Source organism: Nicotiana tabacum, chromosome 8, assembly GCF_000715075.1.
Source record: "Nicotiana tabacum cultivar K326 chromosome 8, ASM71507v2, whole genome shotgun sequence".
NCBI lineage: Eukaryota > Viridiplantae > Streptophyta > Magnoliopsida > Solanales > Solanaceae > Nicotiana > Nicotiana tabacum.
Genome location: NC_134087.1, coordinates 172,511,865 through 172,530,333, shown reverse-complemented (window position 1 = coordinate 172,530,333; position 18,469 = coordinate 172,511,865).

Here is an 18,469-nt window from a genome sequence, read left to right as displayed (position 1 = left end):
TTCCCTAAAAGCCTCATCTTCATCATATTCTGGTTCTTGATTCATTATTTCACAATTAGACAGCACGTTAGGATCTGGGCAGGAAGTCCGCAAGCATGTCATGTTATTTAAGTTCGCATTATTAGAACTGAAAGAAGAAATAAGAAAAATAACAAAATTAGAAATAATAAAGAAAGAGATTCATAGATGATGAAATATTGATTTTATTTCATTGAATTTGAAGATAGAAGGGTTTACATTGGAATTTTAAAGATAATAAACTTAAAAGAAAACATTCGAGTTACACCCTGGAATAACTCGGAATGCAGAAAAGGTGGCAAAACGGGATAATGGGGATTCCCGCCTGACTACGAACGTAGTAGTATTCCAATTTTGAAGCTTGGCATCGGGCCGCATATATTGCACCTCAGCAGTGCTCGAGCCTTCTCTCGGTTGGACCATGTGAGCTTCATATAACATTTGCCTCATGGCTCCACATATGTCCTCAATTTCATCAGCCGTAAAGGCCTCATCCACTTCTTCTTCTGTGTACTTTATCTAAACAAATGTTCTGGCGAGATGTGGGACCGGCTGAGGTAGAACCCACCCGTTATTCTTTCGTTCTTTAGCCCATTTCATGTCGGCTTCTGTAGCTTGGAAACCGACACCAAAGAAGTTCTTACTGGAAGTCAAGGTGATGGGCTCTGTAATACCTTGCAAAGATGCCCCGAGCTCCTTCCCAGGCTTATAACTGTGCTTGATCATTTCAGTGGCGACCATGATTGACGCATTTTACAAAAAGGGTTGAGGACACAGGCTTCCTTCCTCACATTGATCTGCTACCACAATCTCAAAAGCTTGATAGACTATATGCTCGCTACTTTCCTTAGCCTCGAGACATGGGACTGACGGGTCCCGGTAAATTGATTGCTTGTCTTTTTCATGAACCATGATTTCCCAATCTTCATGTTCAAACTTCACCATTTGGTGGAGGGTAGAAGGTACGGCCCCTGCAGCATGGATCCAAGGTCTTCCTAGGAGAAAATTGTAGGAGGTGTCCATGTTCAAGACCTGAAATGTCACTTCGAAATCCACGGGACCGATAGTCAAGATCAAATCAATCTCCCCTATTGTGTCTCTCTTGATGGCATCAAAAGCACATATGCAAACATTGTTAGGCCTGATTCTCTCAGTCCCAATTTCCATTCTTTTCAAAGTTGAGAGAGGGCATATATCAACCTCAGATCCGACATCCAACATGACTCTTTTCACATAGTACCCTTCACACTTAACTATCAAATGAAGAGCTTTGATGTGGGCAACCCCTTCTGGGGGCAAGTCATTTCTGCTGAATGAAATCCGGTTGACTTCAAAGAATCATTCTGCCATCCTTTCCAGTTGCTCAACAGTGGTTTCAATCGGAACATATGCTTCATTTAGGGTCTTTGTCAACACTTTCTGATGCTCATTCGAGCTTATCAGTGGAGACAAGAGCGAGACCTGAGAGGGAGACTTCCGGAGTTGGTCAATTACCTCGTAGTCCATAGTTTTTATTTTTCGGAAGAATTCTACTGCTTCTTCGGCACTGACTGGCTTTTTAAGTGGAAAACGCTTCTGTTTAGCATTGTTCACTTCTTCCAGATTGAGGTACTTCCCATATGGGTTAGTTTCATTTACTTCTCCCATGCTTTCTTTCCCCTTGTATGTCACAATTGCCTTGTTGTAGTTCCAAGGGAGTGCAGTAGGGTTTTTCATGGGCTTTTGTGGTGCGCGGCTAATGATCACGGGCTGGTTCAACCTGTGTGGAATTACTGGTCCCCGCGCCACATAAGTCCCTTTAGGTACATACATCTTGGGTCCCTTATTCAGATCGAACCTTTTAGGAGGACTCAACACCAATTTGTTTACTGTGAAAATGGTAACAATAATTAAATTTGTAAATGGGATTCTAAAAATACGTGATCTATTTTAATGCTAGTTGTTAGAGTAGTTGATGCTAAGAATGTGAAGTTTAACGATGAAATACAAGCTAAAATGAGGCAGTGATCAAACCGAGGGGCTTGTTGCCCGGGCTTCCGACTGGTCGACGAAGGGCCTCAGGGTCGATATCCGGGTCGAGCTCGAGCTATCGGGGGTAACCGGGAGAGGGATATAGTTAGAATATAATTAAAGAAGGATCTTTATGGCCAATACCAAGCAATAAATGAAGAACAAGTATAAAAGCAATAAATGCAAAGAGTGGTCTCCAGCAAGTAAGTTAGAGATGAGAAAGAGAGAGAGAGATTATTGATCTTGTGGAGAATAGTTGGAACTCTCTTTACAAAGTGTTAACGACTCCCCTTTTATAAGAGGAGGGAGTCTCAACTTAGTACAAAATACATTGAGTGATAAAGGAGACGGGATGGGACATATAGCTAGCTTCATGACGTATACATAGGCTAATATTAGGCTGCCTAGGTAGAGTTGATCGACTCCGGGTGCACTCTTTGGAGGTTTCTCATATTCGTCGGGGTTTTGGTTGATGAAATCATCGGCTAGGTATCGACAGATTTTGAGGGAAGTAACCAGCTCGAGGTCCCGAGCCTCCGAGGCGACCTCCTAAAGCAATTTGCTAAATGAGAAATTGGTCTTCCGATTTCACCATACACAGATAGTCTCCGCATTTCTTAGAGGGGAGAGATAAGAAATGATTTTGACATCCCACTTATGGGCTCCGAAACGACGTCGTGCTGATGGTGCATCCCATTTTACAAGTGTCGAGGTGTTTCACCCTTTTGCTTCTTCAGGATTGTCTGACGTGTCATGACTCCTCGTTCTCTGGGTTCATAATGTTACTATTGATTTAGCTTCAATGAATGTATAGATTGCGCCTGCTATTACGCTTTTCGAGGGCGATAATGGCATCGTTGGTTAGCTTGCCTTCCTTCCCTATAAATGGGGCTTCTTGTGATCAGTTTTTCATCCAAGAATTCTTTGATATCCAACCTTTCCTCCGTTCTTGCTACTTTTGTTCTTTGTCGTCTCACCATGTTTGAGGCCCATGGACTCGAGGTCTCATGCCAATGTCATGTGCGCTATGGCCCAACTTCCGAACCTTCTTTGGTCGGACGAAGTCGTGCTACCGTGATGCTATTGTTGTTGTTGTTGTTGTTGTTGTTGTTGCTATCATTGTTGCTATCTCCATTGGCTCGGGGTGATGAAATAGAGGACGAATTTTCTTCGACTCGGAGAGATATTTAGATTATGCACCGCTGCTCAAGAGGGGGCTTGGATTATACACCGCTGCACACCCTCCTTCTTCGGCTTGGCGTATTACATCCCCTTTGGATTCCTGGGGGAATGGAAACACTGTCTACCGGCTGTCGCCTCCTGGGCCAAGGCAACGTCCCAAGTAGTGGCTTTATAATAGCATTACTGGCGGAGTTCGTACTAGCCAGATTTTTCACCCAGCCACTTCTTGTCTTGTTCCGGCTTCTTCTTCGTCACTTTGCTCTTCTCCATCTCCTTACTCTTTTATATCCTTCCTTTTGAAGATGCCATTTCGGGAGGGTCGAGATGAGGTCCCCGAGGTGATCAAGCTTGGAAGATATTGTCTTTGAGGTCGCACGCTTGAGGAGATGATGCCGAGGATGTCGTACTTTGGGAATAGGCTAGATTCTTAGACTTTTGTTGTATGCGTACCCTTGAACTTCTTTGTTCCTATGTAAATATCCCCTTGCGGGCTTTTTTAATCACATGTAAGGACCCCCCGAGGGCCGTTGTAAGCGAACATTTATGAATACAAAGATATTTTCTTGACTCCTATCTTTGATACTAGTTGTATTTCTTTATGTTTGCGGCACAGGTCTTGTTTATCATTGCTAATACTGAACCCGGATAAGGCCAATAACCTCGGGCCACCGGGACCCTGACCTCGCGTGAGAATGAGGACAATGTATTTGGGCCTCAAATATCCTTTGAGAAGAAATTTGCTCGGGGACCCGTGGATGGGGGACGCTTGTGATTTCGTTAAAGCAGTCTTTGGGCGAAAGCTCGCTCGCACTCAGACCATCCTGGACAGCACCTGGAGCCTGGTTCGTACGAGCAACGTTCGGAAAACGCTTATCTCTTCATAGACTGGTCCCCTTTGATGGAGCTCTTCGAAGCCACGTGCCACATTTGTGTTGGTGAATATGTTGTTGGCTCTCTGAAGCACCACCTTACTATGATGGTGGTCTTCGAGATCGGGTACCGCCTCGAGGCTGGAGGGGGTACTATTGGTTAGTGTCTTTGGTCGGCTTTGAATTATCGTCGCTCTTCCCACATATAACATGAGGTTGTTTCCGCCTTCTCAGGGGTTGCCCTATCTCATGCAGTATCCATTTCCCATGCCATGTTTCTGATATTAGCATGCCGATACATCTTTCCGTCTTTTAGTCTTTCAACTTTGTGACTGCAATGGCTGCAACGTCGGGATTTCTTTTATAGGGGGAACCCCCCCCCCCCCTCCCGGTTTTCGGGATCATCGGGTTTTGTTGTCTTCATGGTGCCGGTCGATCACGCCCTTAATCGCTATTGTCGGGGTCGGCAAAGACAAGGCATGGACAGGCCGCTTTGCCCGAGTGCTGACTGCTGGTATTATACCTTAGGAATCCGTATTATCTGTTAGAGAATGGAGCAATACTCTTAGGTGGCGCACCCTGTGTGGTGCTAGTTCTACCTATGGTGAGAGCAGATTTAGTAGTTGTGTCTTTCTTCCTCCTTCTGTAGTTGTTATACAGGAGTTGTAGGAATCGGACGGTCCCCTAGGGGCGAGGCTGTGTTACTCCGGAGAGGGGGAGGAGTTGTCGGCTTCTAAGCCAGGGGACGATGGCGATAAATGAGATATGCACTCGCAATGTGATGGAGCCTTTAGCGGGGCCAAAAGGGTCCATGTCTCTGGCGAGAGAACATTTCCTGAACCTGATGTTCCTGGAGTTTTTGGTTCCGGAGCGGTGTTTCCTCCGGATGATTATGCCTCGACCGAGGTTGGTTCTCCCAGGGCCAGAGGGACTGGACCAACCGAAGTATGCTCGGCCTTCGAGGAAGTCCACCGGCTTCTCTTCGCGGTGAGTTTTGGTGTAGTCCTTATGCATTCGCGTCTTCCTTTAATTATCGAGTTTTTCTTCTGCAGTCCTTTGATAGACTCAGGTTTGAGCTGCTTTGTCATGGGGCTAGGCTTCGGAAAGCTCTGGATGAGGGTGAATCCCTAAGGCTCCTCAGCGAGGAGAAAGAGGTTGAGTTGATGCACTAGCGATATGAGGCGTACCAGAGCTCGAATTACGAGAGCTATTTGATGGAGCAGGTAACCTTTCATAGTACGCGTTTCGCCCTTTTGACACTTAAGGTTAATCCTTTTACCTATCTTAGTTGTAGAAAAAGACAGAGGCTCTGGATTACCTTTTGGCAAAGCCGACCGATTTAGAAATGCTTGTGGTGAACTGAGGGCTCGAGTGCAGGCTCAAGCTTTAGAGGAGAAGGGTGCCTTGGCTAAAGTTCTTGCCTTTGAGGTCCAAATATGCTTGGCTCGTGTCAACGCTTCAGTTCAAATGGATATGATCGCGAAGCTCGAGTCTGATCTCTCGAAAGTCAGGGCTGAGATAGTCGATGCTCGGGCCGAAGTAGCATTGAGTCGGACTAAGGCTGATTAGGAGATGGCGTTCTCTTGGAGGAGTTGGCTCGAGCAAGGGCAGATGGGCGTGATGCTCGGTCACTTCTTGTCGAGGTCACGGAGAGCGAAGCTGGGGCTAGTAGGCCGTAACCTTCTGAAGTGGAGCATAGATTTTGCCGTTTTGCCATTTTGTATTTGACATTCACAGAGCATGTTTGTAGATGGAGAACGTACCTTTCGCGTATGTAAATAAAAGAGAACTTGAAGCTTTATCTCTTTTTTATCTCTTTCTATATTGCTTTAAACCAGGTGGGCTGGTTCCGATGTTTGGCGGGAGCCCTATGGATCTGGATCTCATCAGACTGGCCCGAGGCTCTGTCATACTTGGTCAAGTGCGATTCTTAACACGAGTAGGCATTTGAGCTTTTGTGCTTTGCCCAGCTGTTTAGGTTTAGTCTCTGAGTCAGGCTTTGACTCGAGCTTGCCTGACCTTCGATCTCCTGTGCCTGCACGGGCGGATGGCAACGATTCCTATGCATTTCCCTTGGGTATTTGTATTTTAACTGTTTTTGGGTTCAGCCTCCGAGTCATGTTGTGACTCGAGCTTTATTTGACCCTCAAGTTTTTTCGTGCCTGCATGGGCGGATGACGATGGCTCTTACGCCTTGGGTCGAAGCAACCTTTTAAGTGTGTGGCCCCGAGGCTTGTTTGGCTGGCGACAATGGCATATACGTTGTGCCCTTAGGCATGTGTAGTTAACTATTTTGGATTCGGTCTCCGAATCGGGTTACGACTCGAGCTCATTTAATCCTCAAGTTTTCAATTTTTTAAGCTAGTGACAGTGGCTCTAACGCTATTGGTCGTTGCGACCTTTTAGTGTGTGGCCCTGAGGCTCGTTTGGCTGGCGATAATAGCTCTTACGCTTTTGCCCGTGGGCATATTGTAGGCTTTATTTTCCTCTCATTAAGGTCTTTTTGAAATAATTTTGCATGACTCGTCATTGGTTCGGGAAAAACCTCGATTTCAAGTCGCTAGCAACGATGTTTGAGCACCTCGAAAGGTTTAGCTCATAGGCTGAGTAGCTCGAAGCCTTGTGATTTAGAGTTGACATGGTCAAAGCTCATTTGCCGATTGAGGAAAGCCTGTTTTAACCGGTTCTTTTCGAAGTAGATTTGAAGTAATGGCCTGCGATTTTATTAGCGACGGTCGGGCGTCCCCGAGTTGTGTTAATTTGGTTGTTGTAGTCATTTTGACCGTAGTCATATGTGTTTGGCCAGAGCCATTTTTGATCCCGAGTGATAGTTTTAGGCATGTATACCAAGGGTATGCCCTTTCGGGAGTCTTACAAATGTGATATATAGCCTAAACTTCGGGATTGAGTTTTATACCTGTAGTAAGGTCTTACAAAATTTTCATGCCTATTGAGGTCTTACAGTTCGTCATGCATGTTGAGGTCTTACAGTTTGTCATGCCTGTTAAGGTCTTACAGTTTGTCATGCCTATTGAGGTCTTACAGTTTGTCATGCCTGTTGAGGTCTTACAGTTTTTGTTGCTATATAAAATAGATCTAGCTAAACCGAGTCTGCCCGCTCGGGGTCTTACGGCCTCAAGTTTCCCAGTGTATGACGATTGAAGACAGTTTCCGAGTCATCGATTTTTCTTAGGCCCGGAGACCATTACTCATGAGTTCGGAATTGCCTTGTTGGGGCCTTTTGATCCCGGAGTTCCAACCCTGGGGTCGTGCGGGTGCCAAATTGTTGATACTAAGTCTCCGAGTATTTCGGGACATATCCGGTGAAGGAAATCCTCACCGTGAACATGCCGAAATATTCTTCTTTAGAGTACGAGATGCCTTTGGTGAAAGATACTTTTTGATTGCTTGACGTAAATATGTGTTGTTGTATTGCATAGACCTTTGCCAGACCGAGTTTACTCGCTCAAGGTCTTACGGCCTCGGGTTTTTAAGTGCGTGGTGACTGGCGGCAGTCCTCTAGTACTCAAGGTACCTTTGATGTTTGGTGACATATGGCGATTTTCGCGTTGCCTTGCTTGAAGGCTTTGCGATTTCGGAGTTTTCGACCGGGAGGTCATCTGAGTGTTGAATTGCTAGTGTAAGTCCCTGAGTATTCGGGACATTTCCGGCGAAGGAATTGTTACCTTACTTTGCGAAGGTATATTTTGGCAAAAGGTATTCTTTGACTGCTCGGTACAATAGCACATGTATTTGCTGACGTGAGCCTGGCTATATGGACACGATTCGTTCGACCGTTTGGCCCGGTACATGACTTTCCTATAGGAACCCCATTTGGCATCTCAAGACCTTTTCAAGCGGGTATCTATCCGGGGGAATGCTCCTCATAATTAAAAGTTGTCTGCAAAAGAAGTTTTCGAGCATTTGCGGAGTTTTCCTTAGGCAACTCGCATATGTTGCCTCGTTAAAAACCTTGCCGGTAAAACCCTTCTTTCGGGACAAAAACTCGATCAAAGGAAAAGAGTGCAACGGGTGCGTTTTTAGAGCCTCAAGGTCTTCGGGTAGTGCTAGCATTCTGACTATTCCGGCCAAGTTCCTGCACAAGGGTTAGTCCTAAATTCGAAACATAAAAGGGAGATGGTCGTACCCTGAAGTGAGATATGTCGGCGATGCCTCGGGACTGATTCGTTACAACCGTGAGGGCCAATCTGTTTCAATTGCTTGAGGAGAAGACGTGGTATGGTTCTTTACTTTCATCTCGTCAAGTTCGACCGAGGGTGAGGTTAAATTCGTCCTTTGGTTTATTCGGGGGCGGAGGCACGATCAATGGTACCACATCGTGTATTGCGAACATTTCCCTCGTCGCGTGTTGTTCCCCGTAGATGGTTTTAATTCCATCTTTTGTTTGGAATTTTATCATTTGGTGAAGAGTGGATGGCACTGCTCGTATGCAGTGTATCCATGGTCACCCGAATAGGGCATTATACCTCATGTCTCCTTCGATGACATGGAATTTGGTGTCTTGGGTCGTGCCGACCACGGTAATCGGGAGGATGATTTCTCCTTTCGTTGTTTCGCTTTCCATGTTGAATCTGTTGAGGACCCGAGTGGCGAGCACAATTTGGCTGAGCAATCCGAGCTGCTCTATCACCCTCAACCTGATAATATTGGTCGAGCTACCTGGATCCACAAGTACACGTTTTATTTGAAAAGAATTTACAAGGAAGGAGATTACCAGTGCATCGTTGTGAGGTTGAGACAGGGTCTCGGTGTCCTCTTCGCTGAATGTAAGGGCATCTTCGAGGATATATCCCCGAGTTCGCTTTTCTCTAGTGATGGATATTTTTGTTCTTCTCATCACGGGTTCCTGTGGGGCGTCGGCGCCCCCTATGATCATGTGGATGACATGTTGCGACTCGTTTGCCTCATTCTTCTTGGTTGCCTCCCTTTCTCGAAATTGATTTTTTGCTCGATCATTGAGGAATTCTCGGAGATGTCCTTTGTTAAGCAGCCGGCTACCTCTTCCCATAGCTGATGACAATCCTCGGTCATATGGTCGTGCGTGTTGTGAAACTTGCATACTAAATTGTAATTGCTTTGCGAAGGATCTGATTGTATCAGTTTGGGCCATTTGGCGTCTCTGATCTTACTGATAGCGAACACGATGTCTGACATATCGACGTTGAAGTTGTATTCTGACAGGTGGGGCGCACCCATTGATACTATGTTTCGATCGAACCCGATTTTGTTGACGAGCCCTCGAGGGTTCTGTCCTCGATCCATTCTTCGATCATTGCGAGGTAGGTTGCACCTCAGTGCGTTCCTCCTTTCTTCGAGATATGGTTGATACCTTTCTTTCTTTGGTTTTTGGCTCCTTTGCCAGGAGCCTGCACGGGTATACTGAGCCCGAAGGGGCACCCAACTGGTCATCCTCGGCCCTGATCTTCGACTGGTACCGGTTGTGGACGTCCGACCAGGTCACGGCTAGATACTCGATCAAGTTCTGTTTCAGCTGCTTCGAAGCCACCGAGCTTCGTTCGTTCAGGCCTTGGGTGAAGACCTGCACTACCCAGTCGTCAGAGACTAGCGGTAGCTCCATCCGTTCCATCTGTAAGCGAGACACGAATTCCCGCAGCATCTCCTTCTCTCTTTGCTTGATTTTGAAAATGTCGAACTTCCTTGTCGCTACCTTGATGGCTCTAGCATGTGCCTTTACGAAAGAGTCTGCTAGTATGGCGAATGAATCTATGGAATTAGGATCCAAGTTGTGATACCACATCATGGCCCCCTTCAAGAGTGTTTCCCCGAGTTTTTTTAGCAATATGGACTCGATCTCGTCACTCTTTATATTGTTTCCATTTACGGCACAGGTGTAGGCAGTGACATGTTCATTAGGGTCGGTAGTCTCGTTGTACTTAGGGAGTTTCGGCATTCTGAACTTCTTTGGAATGGGCTTTGGGGCCGCTTCATTGAGGAACGGCCTTTGTATGAACTTCTTCGAATCCACACCCTTGAGGACCGGGGGCGCACCCGGGATGTGGTCGACCCTAGAGTTGTAGGTTTTGACCTTCTTATCATTGGCCGATATCATTTTCTTGCCTGACTCGATCCTTTTGGTGAGGTCCTCCAGCATTTTCACGATGGCGGGATCGGCTACTAATTCGTTATTGCTCGATCTCTCAGGTACTTGCTCGGCGGGGGAAGCTATTTCCATCGCAACCATGCTGGGAGTCTTCGGATGGCTTTGTAACTGAGCGATGGCCAACTGTTGTGCCTGCAACATTTCAAAAATAACATGAAGACTAACTTCATGTTCTTCCCAGGCTGGGGGTCTTGGGCTTCCTATTGGTCGCCATGTCGTATGCTCCTGTCGGTGTGCGAGGTTTTGCCGACCTGTTGTGCGTCCTGTGAATCCGCGTCCGCTAAAATAGGCTCGGGCGCATTATCAGGATTCTATAGTGGCACGCCGACAAACAGAACGGCCACGCCGTTTTCCCCATGGTTTTCGAGGTTGTCGTTCTCGACTCTGTTTACCGAGCCAGACATTTTGACCTGAAATCAAGAGATCTTCGACAAGAAAAAGTGTGAAAGATAACTTGCGTTTGTGCAATGAAACTAGCAAGAAAATAATCACTATTATTTTTAGCCCCACGGTGGGCGCCAAACTGTTTACCGTGAAAATGGTAACAACAATTAAATTTATAAATGGGATTCTAAAAATACGTGATCTATTTTTATGCTAGTTGTTAGAGCGGTTGATGCTAAGAATGTGAAGTTTAACGATGAAACAAAAGCTAAAAACGAGGCAGTGATCAAACCGAGGGGCTTGTTGCCCGGGCTTCCGACTGGTCGACGAGGGCCTCGGGGTCGATATCCGGGTCAAGCTCGAGCTATCTAGAGTAATCGGGAGAGGGATAACAGTTAGAATATAATTAAAGAAGGATCTTTATGGCCAATACCAAGCAATAAATGAAGAACAATTATGAAAGCAATAAATGCAAAGAGTGGTCTCGAGCGAGTAAGTTAGAGAGGAGAAAGAGAGAGAGATATTATTGATCTTGTGGAGAATAGTTGGAGCTCTCTTTATAGAGTGTTAGCGACTCCCCTTTTATAAGAGGGGGGAGTCTCAACTTAGTACAAAATACGTTGAGTGATAAAGGAGATGGGATAGGACAGATAGCTAGCTTTATGACGTATACATAGGCTAATGTTAGGCTGCCTAGGTAGACTTGATCGACTCTGGTTGCACTCTTCGGAGGTTTCTCGTATTTGTGGGGTTTCGGTTGATGAAATCCTTGGCTGGGTATCGACAATATTGAGGGAATTAACCAGCTCGAGGTCTCGAGCCTCCGAAGCGACCTCCTGAAGCAATTTGCTAAATGAGAAATTGGTCTTCCAATTTCACCGTACACACAATTGTTCTTTCCTGTGAGCCCGGGGAACATAAAGAATGGCGTCTTTAGGGGGTATTGCCCCTGTTTTGGTTTCCACCGTCTTTTCTACACTTTGAGGGGCGGAGTTACTCTTCTTCTCCCCCTTGTCTTTCTTTGCAGCCGCCCTTGGCTTCTTTTCAACATCGGCGATGGCAATGACGGCTTTTAGAGCTGGGTCAAATTCTTTATCTTCACAAATCATCCCAATAACTAGCCTGTTATTGTGAGCCGACAATGGGTTATTGGTCACATTAGGGATCTCTTCATCTTTTAGCACTATCCGTTTTTTCTCTATTAGACTTTCGACTGCCCTTTTAAGAGTCCAACAGTCTTCAGTGTCATTCCCTTCCGCTCCTAAATGATAAGCACATCGAGCACCATGTTGGTAGGAGGGAGACTCTGGGTTTTTCCTGGTTTGGGGTACGGGTTGCAACAAACCCATTTGGACCATTTTAGGGAAAAGGCTAGAGTATGATTCACCAATAGGCGTGAAGTTGGTTCTTCTGGGTGGCTCCCGGGCACGGGCATTGTATGGAAAATTATTTTGTGGGAGACGAGGATTATATGGAGATTCGTGAGGAGGGTTATTTCAAGGAAGTGGAGCTCGTTTTTGTTAAACTGTTGTTGTGGATGAGCGTATGGTTGGGCATTCATCACCGCATAAGGCTGAGGAGTCATGGCATAAGCCACATCCTGGTGAGGATAATAATGTTGCAGGGTGTTTGGGGAGAAGTAACCTCGGGGTTGACGGGGGTTTCTCAGACTTGAAGCCATTATCACCACTTTTTCTATCTTTTTTCTATTTGCTACACCTTCTGACCTGCTCAGGATTGCTTGGGACGTAGCTCTTATAGCAAACTGGCTCAATATGCGACCTGTCTTCAAACCATTTTCGACCATCTCCCTAATTTTGATAGCCTCAGCAAACGGCTTTCCCATTGCAGACACATATTCTAGAAATAGTCAGCCTCTTGGGCTTGTAGAAAAATACTAACCATCTCGGTCTCATCCATTGGGGGCTTCACCCTGGCCACTTGTTCGAGCCACTTAACAGCATATTCTCGGAAACTCTTCGAAGACTTCTTTTTGAGATTAGACAGAGAATTTTTATCTGGAGCTATATCTATGTTGTACTGGAATTGCCTGCCAAAATCTCTAGCCAAATCATCCCATATGTTCCAGCGAGACATGCCTTGATCCATATACCACTCGGATACAATGCCAACTAGACTCTCTCCGAAATAAGCCATTAGGAGCTCTTCTTTTCCGCCTGCCCCTCTTAGTTGATTGCAATACCTCTTGAGGTGGGCTATGGGGTCCCCGTGTCCATCATACTTTTCGAACTTGGGAGTCTTGAAACCGATGGGAAAATGAACATGCGGGAACATACATAAGTCAGCGTAGGATACGCTCTTCTGGCCACTTAAACCTTGGATATTCTTGAGGCTCTATTCCATGCTTCTCATTTTCCGAGTGATTTCCTCTTGCTCGGGATTCTTTGTAGCTTTATCTTGCCCCGCGATAAACTCATACCAGGGTTGTTGGGGGTAAGAATTAGTGGTGAAATGGGCAGTGTCTGGTGGAAAAGATGGTACTTGGAAAGTTAAGGAAGATGGATCAAAACTTGGCCTGGGCAAAGTTGGTTGTGCCGTAGCCAAAGCTGGTGGTGCAGTGAATATGTTAGAAGCCACTCCCGAAATCAATGCCTAGGGGCGAACCTCAGAAGGCGTTCTGGCGAAATGGGCTGAGATGGTGGGATATCCGAATGGGGTGTTCGGGTAATTTATTAGGAGGTTGGAAGTTCCACTTGTTCTGGGAAGTAGCTCAGGGAAACCAAGTATTGCACTAGGCGGCTCTCTACCGATGGACCAGGCGTCCCACATTTCCAATATGCGGAGGCGCAGTGCCCTATTCTTATCAGCAGCCGCTGACTCTGATGTTGGGATAGCCGATAACGGGCTATCATCTGGGATGGGAATTGTTGGTAGATAACTATCTGACGACATTTCGACACTTCCCTTGGATCTTGTAAAGTAAGGGTGCGAATCCAGGTTACCACAAACCAACCACCTTAAAAACAGAACATATATCTCAACAATAGACACAACAAACCGGTTAGTTCGAAGCAATTAACACATAGGGAATCACACATTGGGGGTGTGATGCACCTATACAGTTAGATGTGTTTCTACATGTTTTGCAACGATTGCGTGTCTCATCCCTGCCTTTGTTTATCTCCCCGATCTTTCTCTTGTTCTCTTCTGCACTCTCTCACTGTTTTCTCTCTTGTTTTTGTTCTCTTTTCTTGTTTTCTCTCTTTTCTCTTTTTCCTTTTGGTTTTCGTTTTTCGTCATTTTCTCTTTTATTTGAGCTATTTAAAACCATGACCGGATCTGATGGGGATTGCCTACATATCACGACGCCGCGTGAATTAGATCATCACATAGTTCAAAGGATAAATGCAAGATAAACAATTTTTTGGTTTTTTCAAATTTTCATTAAAACAAAAACTTCTATTACAAAGACTCGATCATCCATACTTAAAACTCAAAAAACTAACACATACTCAAAACAGACTCTAGGAATGAAAATACAGACTTGAAAAGAGAAAGGAAAACAATTAGGAGTACATAAGTGCCTCCAATCCTGCCCTAGGGACACCAACTGGTCTTGCCGCAGGAATACGTGCCATGTCATCCTGGAGGCGATAGAGGTCATCCATTATCTAGCGAACAAAGATCATTATTGTGGTGAAGAACATGGACCTGGTCATGTCCTCACACTCGTTGCACTTCGTCACAATGTAGTCGGCGATTCTTCTAACCCTTTCCCTGATGATGCCCTTTTCTTGCAACAACCACCCAATTTGCTGAGATCTGGCCTCCAAAACCCGGGTGGTCATATGATTCTACTCTTGCAAATGCTGTAGGTCTTCCTCTAATTGTGCCATCAAAGCGTAGCAATGTTATCTCTCGACTTTAAAGCTCTTGGCTTGTTTAGTCATTTCAACCTCAAGGCTATTAAGCTCTTTTTTCCAACCCATGATCCTTCTGTCATATCTTTCCTTCAGCTGTCGAACGAAGGTTATCCATTCTTCTGCATTTCTAGCCAACTTTGTTCGGGCTTTCGCTAGACTGAGGGGGGGTTTCGAAATGGGGGGAAAGGATTTCAGACACTGATATAGAAAAGGGCTGGTTAGTTCCCAGTCGTTAGATCCAAAGTGATCAACGGCTGGGATAAAAACAAGACTTATACGGCGCCGTTCTGGGTATAAAAGGGGCGGACCGGGTAAGGGATTTTGGGCCTGGATCTAGGTGAATTTTTGGGGAAAATTGGGCCGATTTGGTGTAACATTAACCCAATTTTAGATTTAGAAACCCCTTTCCTCAATTTCTTTTTATTTTCTTTTTTTAAATCAAAAATCTTAAATTAAAATCCTAAATTAATCTAAATTGTAAAATTAAACTAATTATCTAGTTATAAAAATTATAAAAATTACTTGATCCTAAATTAAAAGAAAAAAATCAATAATCTAAAAACTAAAAGGTAAAAAAAATGTAAAATGAGCTATTTTGCGATTTTCATTTTTAATACAACAATTGATTAACTAATTAATCCTAAAAAGTATAAAACAAAATCCAAATGCAATGCAAGATATTTTGGTATTTTTTTCATGATTTTAATAAAAATTAAACGTGCACAAAAATGCAAACAATTAATAAAATCTTACAAAAATCCTACAAAATGGCAAATAATTGGAAAAACATTTATTTTCTTGGATTTTATAGGAGTGATTCATATAGGGCAAAAATCACATGCTCACAATAGATGCATCTACAAGATGGCCACATGTGTGCTTATTGTCAACTCGTAATATGGCATTTGCGAGATTGTTGGCCCAAATAATAAGGTTAAGAGCACAATTTTCAAATTATGCAATTAAGACAATTCGTCTTGATAATGTTGGTGAATTTACATCTCAGGCCTTTACTGATTATTGTATGGCCATAGGAATAAAAGTTGAGCATCTGGTTGCTCATGCTCATACTCAAAATGGTCTAGTAGAATCATTGATTAAACGCCTCCAACTAATAGCTAGATCATTGCTAATAAGGACAAAACTTCTCCTTTCATTGTGGGAACATGCTATTTTGCATGCAGCAGCACTTGTGCGCATAAGGACAACTAGTTATCATAAAGTCTCCCCATTACAGTTGGCTTTTGGTCAGGAGCCAAATATTTTCCATCTAAGAATTTTTGGATGTGCGGTATATGTTCAAATTGCTCTACCATAACGCAAAATATGGGTCCCCAAAGAAGGTTGGGAGTATATATTGGTTATGAATCTCCTTCTATTATTAAATATCTGGAACCTATGACAAGAGATTTGTTTACAACCAGATTTGTTGATTGTCATTTTGATGAATCAGTTTTTCCAACATTAGGGGGAGAAAAGAAACAGGTGGAAAAAGAGATAGATTGGAACGTATTATCTCTATCTCATTTGGATCCTCGTACAAATCAATGTGAACAAGAAGTTCAAAAGATCATTTATATGCAAAATGTTGTAAATCAATTGTCAAATGCATTTACTAACCTTCCACTGGTTACTAAATTGCATATTCCAACTGTAAATGCTCCAATTCGAGTTGATGTCCCAGCTGGACAGTATGATCATGCAAATGAGTCTAGGCCACGCCTTAAACGTGGTAGACTAATAGGTTCCAAGGATAAGAATTCCCGAAAAGGGAAAGGAGCAAATGATCAAATTGATCATAACATGGAGGCAATTGCTCAAGAGGAGCATAAAGTCATAATAATTGATAAGACCTCATAGGAGGTTCTAGTACCTGGAAATGATGAAAATGAAGATATCTCAATAAGTTATGTCTCTACAGGAAAAAGATGAAACCGGAATAATATTGTTGTTGACAATAATTTTGCATATAACGTTACAGTTGAAGTAATGCAACAAGATGAGTATCTTGAGCCAAAATTTGTCGATGAATGTAGACAGAGAAATGATTGGCCAAAATGGAAAAACACAGTTCAAGCGGAAATGGTTTCACTAGAAAAACATGAAGTTTTCAGGCCAATAGTCCGAACGCCTGAAGGTGTCAAGCCAGTGGGATACAAATAAGTTTTTGTGCGAAAATGAAATGAGAAAGGTGAAGTCGTAAGATATAAAGCACGACTTGTGGCACAAGGGTTTTAATAGAGGCCTAGCATTGATTATATAGAGACATATTCTCATGTGGTAGATGCAATTACCTTTAGGTATCTAATAAATATGGCAGTCCATGAAAAGCTTGATATGGGGTTGATGGATGTTGTCATAGCCTACTTATATGGCTCACTGGCCAATAAATTTTTTATGAAAATCCCTGAAGGATTTAAAGTTACTGAAGCACATAAAAGTTCAAGAGAAACTTGTTCAATAAAGCTTCAGAAATCCTTATACGAATTGAAGCAATTAGGGAGGATGTGGTACAATTGCCTTAGTGAGTATTTGCTAAAGACAGGGTACAAAAATGACCCTATTTGCCCTTGTGTCTTTATTAAGAGGTCTGGATCTAAATTTGTCATCAGAGTTGTGTATGTTGATTACTTGAATATCATTGGCACTTCTAAAGAGCTTTCAAAGGCTATAGAATGTTTGAAGAAAGAATTTGAAATGAAAGATCTTGGTAAGACAAAATTTTGTCTTGGCCTCCAAATTGAGCATGTACCAAATGGAATTTTTGTCCATCAATCAACATACACTGAAAAAGTTTTAAAGCGATTTTACATGGATAATGCACATCCATTGAGTACCGCATTGGTTGTGAGATCGCTTGACATAAATAAAGATCCATTTCGGCCTCAAGAAAATGATGAAGAGCTCATTGGTGATGAAACTCCATATCTTAGTGCAATTGGGGCACTGATGTATCTTGCCAACAATACCCCACCAGATATTGTTTTTGTAGTAAGCTTATTAGCAAGATTCATCTCCTCCCCAACAAGAAGACATTGGAATGGTGTTAAGCATATATTTAGATATCTTCGGGGAACTATAGATATGGGATTGTTTTATTCTAATGAATTCAAGTCAGAAATGATTGGCTATGCCGATGCAGGTTATTTGTCTGATCCACATAAAGGCCGATCTCAAACAGGTTATTTGTTTACATATGGAGGTACAGTTATATCATGGCGTTCAATGAAACAAACAATAGCTGCCATATTTTCAAATCATGTTGAGATAATAGTCATTCATGAAGATAGTTGGGAATGTGTTTGGTTGAGATCAATGACTCAGCATATTCAGGAAATGTGTGGTTTTCTTATGACAAAAGATAATCCAACTACACTATGAAGACAATGTTGTTTGTATTGCTCAATTGAAATGAGGATACATCAAAGGAGACAGAACAAAGCACATTTCACCAAACTTCTTTTTCATGCATGATCTACAACAAAATTTTGAAATTAATGTTCAACAAATTCGTTCATGTGAAAATTTAGCTGATATGTTCACTAAGGCTTTACCAACCTCAACATTTGAGAAGTTGATACAGAAGATTGGAATGTGGCATCTTCGAGAAATAAAGTGATGTTTTCATGAAGGGGAGTAAGATACACGCTGTACTCTTTTTCCCTTAGCCTAGGTTTTGTCCCACTGGATTTTTCCTGGTAAGGTTTTTAACGAGGCAGCAAATAAGTGTATTACAGATATGTGTACTCTTTTTCCTTCACTGAAACTTTTTTCCCACAGAGTTTTTTCTTAGTAAGGTTTTAACGAGGCATATTATCTATTTTTTGGACATCCAAGGGGGAGTGTTATAAAATCTTTAGTAAATATGGATGTCCATTACTCTCACTACTTTCACCGATGATGTAAATTGTGACGACCCGGCCAGTCGTCTCATGAGTTACCACTCTATTTCCCCCATTCCTGCTTCTTTATGCTTTCTT